General features: G+C 33.2%; 1 pseudogene across 1 annotated transcript; it reads right to left on the reverse strand.

The window, feature by feature from the left end:
• Positions 1-982: 982 nt before the first annotated feature.
• Positions 983-2,615, reverse strand: LOC149560396 (isoflavone 2'-hydroxylase-like; annotated as a pseudogene). The gene is made up of 2 exons (XR_016363350.1): positions 1,692-2,615; positions 983-1,603 (listed from the first exon to the last, which is right to left on the reverse strand). The product of XR_016363350.1 is annotated as an isoflavone 2'-hydroxylase-like (transcript).
• Between the last annotated feature and the right edge of the window lie 4,880 nt (positions 2,616-7,495).

Consider the following 7,495-nt stretch of genomic DNA (forward strand, 5'->3'; position numbering starts at 1 on the left):
GTCGCTTGATTATAAAAAATTAATTTTTCTTTTGATCCTTATCTGCGACATGAGCCCCATGCTTTACATTTTAAATAGAATTCATCCAATGCCACTGATGTAAACTTTGTAATGATCTGCACTATTATGTATTACATGCTATTGGTTACACTTGTGATGAGAGTTTTGTAAAATGGAGAACAAGTCTGAAAATGTTCCTTTCGGCCTTGTGTGTGACTTTTTGAGCACATTCCATAAAACGTATAATTTTAATAGCGAAGAGAGAGCACCCGTTCATTCTTGTAAACAGTTGATGTTTGCCTTGTTTTGAGCAAAGATCTTGCTTTACATATCCTGCAACTTCTTTAGCAAAAGAAAAATCAGCATTCTAAACTGCTAAATCCTGCTACAAAGATATAACCAAAATCAATTATTTATTTTAATTAATCCAATTCAATTGATCTAATATCATCACAACATATAACCTAGTTCGTGAATAAAGTAGTTTTATTTTAATTGTGTAAAATGGGAAGTAAGATTGAAAACTGATAAATTGTGATACTCCTATCAGAATTTAAATGTGTAATTTTTGAGTCAAATTTAAAAGCTATATAATTAAACTCTAATAGCAATATCACAAGATGGAAAACTTTCTTCAAATCTTATATAGACTTTGTGAACTGTTGAAAGAACTAAAGCTACATATTCATATTCCTTAGAATAGATAATTTTTATTAGGAATCATATGAAAAACAATTAGCATTTTCCTTATTTTTACAACATATCAGCCTCCTGAACTAGTAGTTCCTTCTTAAACGATATAATCAAAATTAACTATTTATTTTAACCAATCAAATTCAGTTCACTTCAAATCATCAAAACCATAAAACATATAACCTACTCCTTGAATAAGCAAAGCAAATTTGTTTTCATTGAACGGGTAACATGAAGATTAAAATACATGATCTATGGTCAGGGGTAAAACTCTTTTTCTGCACTCATATCAGTATAGATGGAGGGGAAGGCGAGGTTTTATAATTACCTCCAATGGAATTAATTCGGGCATTGTCAGCTCAAGCCCTTCTGTCATATCAATTTCAGCTCCCTCTGGAGCAGTCCACTCGAAGCTCTGAAGCAGCCGAGCCAATGTATGGCTCACAATAATCAACGCCAAAGACATCCCGGGGCAAATTCTTCTCCCTGAACCAAACCGAATCAATTCAAAGTTGCGCCCTTTCATTTCCATCTCTTTGTCACCGTTGAGATAACGATAAGGAATGAATCCCGTGGGGCGCTCCCACAAAGCCGGGTCCCGGTGAATCGCCCACGCATTGACTAACAGTTGTGTTCCTGCGGGAACATGGTATTCCCCAACAGTGCACGCCTCGATAGATTCATGAGGAAGCAGAAGAGGTTCCGGGGAATAAAGCCTGAGAGTTTCTTTCACAATGGCCTCCAAATATATCAGCTTGTGCACATCTGATTCCTCGACTAATCGCTCCCGTCCAACATGTGTGTCGATCTCTTGCTGGGCTTTGCGCAAAATGTCCGGGTGATTCATCAGAGCTGACAGTGCCCACTAGATGGTCACAGAGGATGTTTCAGTACCTGCGCTTATCAAGGTCTGCAAAACCAAAGACAAATCTTAAAAGAACTTAAAAAGCTTGTGTATCCCTAACACCATCAACAAATTTGGGGAAATGAGAACATACAAGGGCGGTGGCTTTGACCACATCTTCGTTATTGTCTGACTGAATTTCATGGTTGTCTGTTGCAGAGATGAGAACATCGATCAAGTCTCGAGCGTGGACCCCTCTCTTCTCTCGGTGCTCCTGCAGCAATTTAATCATAAAACTCTCTCTCTTCTTCTGCAGATTCTTCATGGCGGACATTATTCCATGCAGGTCAAGCCACTTTAGGAAAGGCAGGTAGTAGCAGATATCAAATGATCCAGCTAGCAAGAAAGTTTCTTCGATCACCTCCCTGAACTGCCGCACCTGTTTAAAATCGTCCGAACAGAGATCTGGGGAGAATCGACTCTTGCTGGCAACCATTCGCACAATGATATTAAAAGTGAGATCCGAGAGCCTTGACTTGATATTAACTGGATTGGTCCCTCGCTGAGAACTCTCCAACAGGGAACGGATGAGACCGGAAATCTCCTCTGTGCGGACTTCCCTGAAGGATTCGATTCTGTGTGCAGTGAAGAGCTGGAGGCTGCAAATTTTTCTGATGTTTCTCCAGTAGGAACCGTAAGGAGCAAAGCTCAGAATTTTGAAGTTGTACCCCAAATGCTTTGCTTCATAGAAAGGTGGGCACGATGCAAAGGGTTTGTCATTTGTTGTGAAGCATTCTTTTGCAAGATCTGAAGAGAAGACAACCAAAACTGGGCGTACTCCAAGTTGGAGACGCATTATGGGGCCATAGGTCTGTGAAAGAGAGGATATAAATCTGTGAGTGGGCTGTTTGCTTGTACTTAGGAGAGGGAGATGTCCAATTATTGACCATGATGGAGGCTGCGGTGGCTTTGTCTTTGCCGTATAATTAAGTCTACGTCTGACAGAGATTGCAATTGACAAAATTAGTGAAGTCAGGACTATAGTAACGACGAGAATGGAAACTGCCTCAAGCGCCATAGCTCCCCAGTTATCCTTCTGCAAAGGCACGCTTTACTCTTTTTGAAAGAACTTGGCCGGAACAGAAAATATATACTTCTCTCTCTGCATTTTTAAAGAATAGCCTTTCTTGTTTTTACTACACGTTCCAATGGATTAGCTTGTTGATTTGGACGGCCCTGCTAAAAATCCATATAAGATTAAAAACTGTGAATTATTTTCTTTTTCATATCTGCCTTAAATCTGAAATCTACTGTATTTTGTATTTTAAAATTTAGTCAAGGATACATATTAATATGAAGCTTAGTTACTTCTAATCTGGACTCTAGCATCCTAGTCTAATCTCCATCAAATTAATTTTAATCAAAAATATTACATAAGTTGTACTTTTTCTTTCTTTGCCCTATCAAAAATAACATATGACTAAATACTATTCTATAATGTCACCAATGATCCAAGAAAATGAAAACCATGGGCTATCAAAGCTCTAAGTCATAAAAAGATTATAGCTCAGCTATGACAAGTGGTAAAGGGGAAAAAAGTTCAAGTTCTGTAATGGTATTTTGGAAAGTGAGGGGGAAAAAGTTCAATTGATGTGATGGTGTCTTGAATATTATTAAAATTTTAATATATTTATGCTAATGAGTTATTGTTTAAAGGAATATAAGACACAGATAAGATGGAAGTCTTGACATTCTAGAATCGTAATTAGTAAAGTTTTTATTATAATAATTTTTTTATTCATCCTATTTAGACTCTTAGTTGGTAAAAGACTAAATATTATAGATTAAATTGAGGTCTTTTTCTTTCTTTTTGTGTTATAATTGAATATAAGATTTTTTTGAGAGTTTTTAAATGGTTCTTATAATATATTGACATGGTCAAAACGTTTTAAGGTCTATTATAATTTTTTTAATATCCAATATATTTCTCTCATTACATAGTATTGTTGGATTATTATCCAACAGAGTGACATCTTACAAGGATATGATATAGGACAAATAATAAGATGTCATCAATGACCTCAAGAATAGTAATAACTAATATTTTACTATATTAGCTATACTAGGTTAATAAATAGTATATGTTTTAAAGGTTCTTAGTATCAAGATGAAGCTATAGTAGGCACACATGCACATGCACATGCACATGCGCGTGCATACACACACATCACCCTGAGTTCACTAGGCATGCAATTGGATAAGGAAACTATTCATTATATTAGTGTTGAGTTTGTTTAATAAAATAAATATGTATAGAGTATTGACGAAGAAATAATTTGTAGATAATTTTTAAAAACTTGCTTGATTAATTTTCAATCACTAGTAAAATTTATAGAAATATACTTGAAATTGAAATTCTAAAAATGAAAATCGTAACAATTTCACCTTTTGAGTAATATAATATATTATGTCAATTAATATGCTAATTAAATTATAAGAATATAATAATTTTATTAAGCATGAAATAAAATAAAAGTACTGCGAATAAATCGAAAGTCGAGTAGGCATAACGTAAAGGTTTGACGATAGCCAGCTTTCCGCTCTCCATCTAAAGTTGATTGATTAAATCCCATATTCACAAGAAATAGGTGCACAAAATCAAAGAAATGCTATATTAAACATAAACTAAGGCTAAATCAATTTGAGTTATTAGAATTAAATGTTAGACAATAATATCGTAATAGTAGTGCTAGATTAATTGCTAATAATTATTTGTACAAATAAACAAAAATTTAACTTTTTGAGATATATATATATACATATATATATCTTTGATGTAATATTTATCTTGTATTTGTGATTCAAATATAAAAAATAGCCAATTTGTTACCAAGGCCCCTAGATAAAAGGATGAAACATTATATTCTAACACACTCTCTTTTTTTTTTTCAAAAAAAATCTTGTTTTCTGTCAACCATTCATTTATTTAATTATCATATCATGTTAAGCTATAATCTAGTTTTAAAAAAAAATTCTACCATCTAATTGAATTATATTTTAATTTTTTAAAGATGTATTGAAAATAACATTCAAGTTAATATAGTTGGCCTTAATGTATAAACCCATATTTTTTTCTTTACCATCTCTTTCCTACTAATGCCCCTTGTGAGCCAAAAATATATCATTGGCCTTAATTTGGTTGGGGCCTATTTTTGACTCTCAATTTTCATTAGAAGAGATATTTTGTCTCTCATCATAGTATTTTGGTAGCTCCCATATCTATTGAAGTAGTTTCTATATTGATTTATTTTTTCTTAATGGTTTTTTCCCCTCTTTTATGGGGTGGGTTTTTCATCATGTGGGCTTTGAGAGCGTCCCTTTGTCTTCTTCTATTTATTTTATCTTTTTGTCTCCCAACCTTCATGGTTATTCTATGGATGTGGATCACAAGTCTTCTTTGTAGGTAAATTTATGCCATGAAGGTGTGATTAAGATATTATAGATGATCTAATGATGCCATAATGTGCCTTTGCTAAGGGTCATCTGATAAAAAATGTATGAAAATAATTTTAAAATGATCAATATTCAAACACTACTACTAGAAGAATTCATGTTGTGGAAGAATTATCAATTTCTACTAATGAAAGGAAAGATAAAGATAAGAACACAAAAATGGAAAAAAAATTCTATAGAGGTTCCTTCATCTACTAAAAAAAAGAAAAAATCATATAAATGCATCTAGATAGGTTCAAGCTACATTTTGGAGTGTTTCAAATTGTACTAAAGAGAAAGAAAAGAAAAATGTATTATTGAAGAGAAAGAAAAGAATAAAAGTATTACTAAAGAGAATGAATGAAAATCATTACTAATGGGAAGCATGTTTCTTCTCTAATCTTACCATAGATTTTTTATGTGTTAATTAAAAATATTCTTACTATGTGGAGTGAGTTAGGGGGAGTTAATATTATTGGAGATATGCTCCATAATATGATGAGAAAATTGTTGAGTTTCTTGGGTTATGTCCTCTCTAGTACATGAGCACCTATTTATTTCAATTAATCATGAAAAATATTTGTATTTTTTTAATGTTATTTTAGGGTTGAGTAAATTATGAAAGGCCACATGAAATGAATTCAAATAATCTTGTAAGCCATTTAAAGTAGTTTGTGCATTGAAGACCTATAAGGCACTAATAGTCTCAAACATCATCAAATCACTCAATTGTATCCAAAATGAGTAGAAATGAGGTAATAGGAATAAAATTCTTCATTGTGGAATGTAAAAGGGTTAATCATCAAGTTTTGGGGGCATATTGTCAAGTTGATGAAAAAATATCACATCAACAAAAAGTTGTCAATGTAAAAAAACGAAAAAATAATGTCAAGACATCAAAAAAAGGGAATTTGAAGAGTAGGGTTACTATTTATTTATTTTAGATGACAAGAATGGTTTTTCATTTAAAAAAACTAAAATAATTCCACTGTGAAAGGATGATAGGTGGAATTATTGGGAGTTCCAATGAAGAAAAGTGAATAAAATATACTAATCTTCTAATTTTATGTGCTTTTTCCATTTTCAATCATTGTCTTCTATAGACATGGATATGTTATTATTATGAAAATAAACAAATTTGATACAAGAATATAACAATAGTGATCTTGTTACCAAATAAATTTAACTATAATTTTATATAATATGAATATCCTCAATGATTATTGTTGGCATTATGATTATTTTGTCATTAGTGACAACACTTATTCTATATGCTTAACGAGTATCAAGTGGTTACCTTGTAAACTTAGTAGTTTAGTAGTTTACACCAAGCAAACAGTGGCTACCAAGCAAATACAGACAATGCGAAGTCCAACAGTGTATATTGAGCTTCTCAGTACCTACCGTGCTTCATAGTGTCTATCAAGGAGATAGTTTGTGTCATAAAGATTCAGTGCAAACCAAGTGATGGGAAGATTCAGTGTATAGTGAGTGAAGTAAGGTAAACTCAGTCTTCAGTGTTTATTGAGTGAAGCAGGGTAAACTTAGTGAACAATATCTACCAAGTGACACTTCATCTATTGAGTCACCAGTGGTTATCGAGTTCAGAACTGCATCAAGTGATTAGTATGGACCGATCCTTCACTTCTATCGAGTGCACGATGATGTTGAGTAATGCAGTGGACATCGAGTATCAAAAGGTCACCAAGTCAGTTTAGTGAACGCACATTATTTACTATTGGGCTGACTCTGTAATGTATTTGTTTACTTGTATTTTGGCCAACCTTGTAATTTTGTAAGTTTGAAAGGTATATATGTAAAATGTGTTGTAAGATATCATGTATGAGTGAATAGATGAATATATGTATGATGCATGGAATGAGAAGGAATTGCGAAGTAATGTGAAGTATATGCGAAAGATCACCACTATTAGTTCAAGGTACCCAGCAAGGTCAATTTAGAGATTGAAAAGTTATATCCATCACATGAGGTGATTAGTGCATAAGGAATCTTATCAGCAATCAGTTGCGAGTAGATCCACTGCTTCATGCTAATAGGTGAATCAGTTTTTCAAATCCTCTAACAAGGTAGACTTAACACCCTTTGTACAAATCTCCTAACAAAGTGCATACTTCATTGTATGTTTGACAATCCTCAAACAAGGTGGACCTAGTAGTCCTTTGTGCTCCTAACAGGGAAGATCACCAAAAGTGGTCAATGTAAGCCTTAATAAGCCAACTTTATACTATAGTATTGAAGTTTTGTGGGTATCATCCCCACCCCAATTTTACTTTCTATTTGGAAGGTTTTTGGGTCACCAAATATTGTGTTCACTTGTGTAATGATTGTTTTATGTTTCAGAACTAATGCATGCAGTAGCATAGAATGATATATGGTAAATTAATAAAAAAATTTAAGGTTACTGATTCACCCCTCCCCTCTTAGTAACCTGTCATATCCTGAATA

Source organism: Cupressus sempervirens, chromosome 4, assembly GCF_028749045.1.
Source record: "Cupressus sempervirens isolate cs-2001-9-10 chromosome 4, ASM2874904v1, whole genome shotgun sequence".
Taxonomy (NCBI): domain Eukaryota; kingdom Viridiplantae; phylum Streptophyta; class Pinopsida; order Cupressales; family Cupressaceae; genus Cupressus; species Cupressus sempervirens.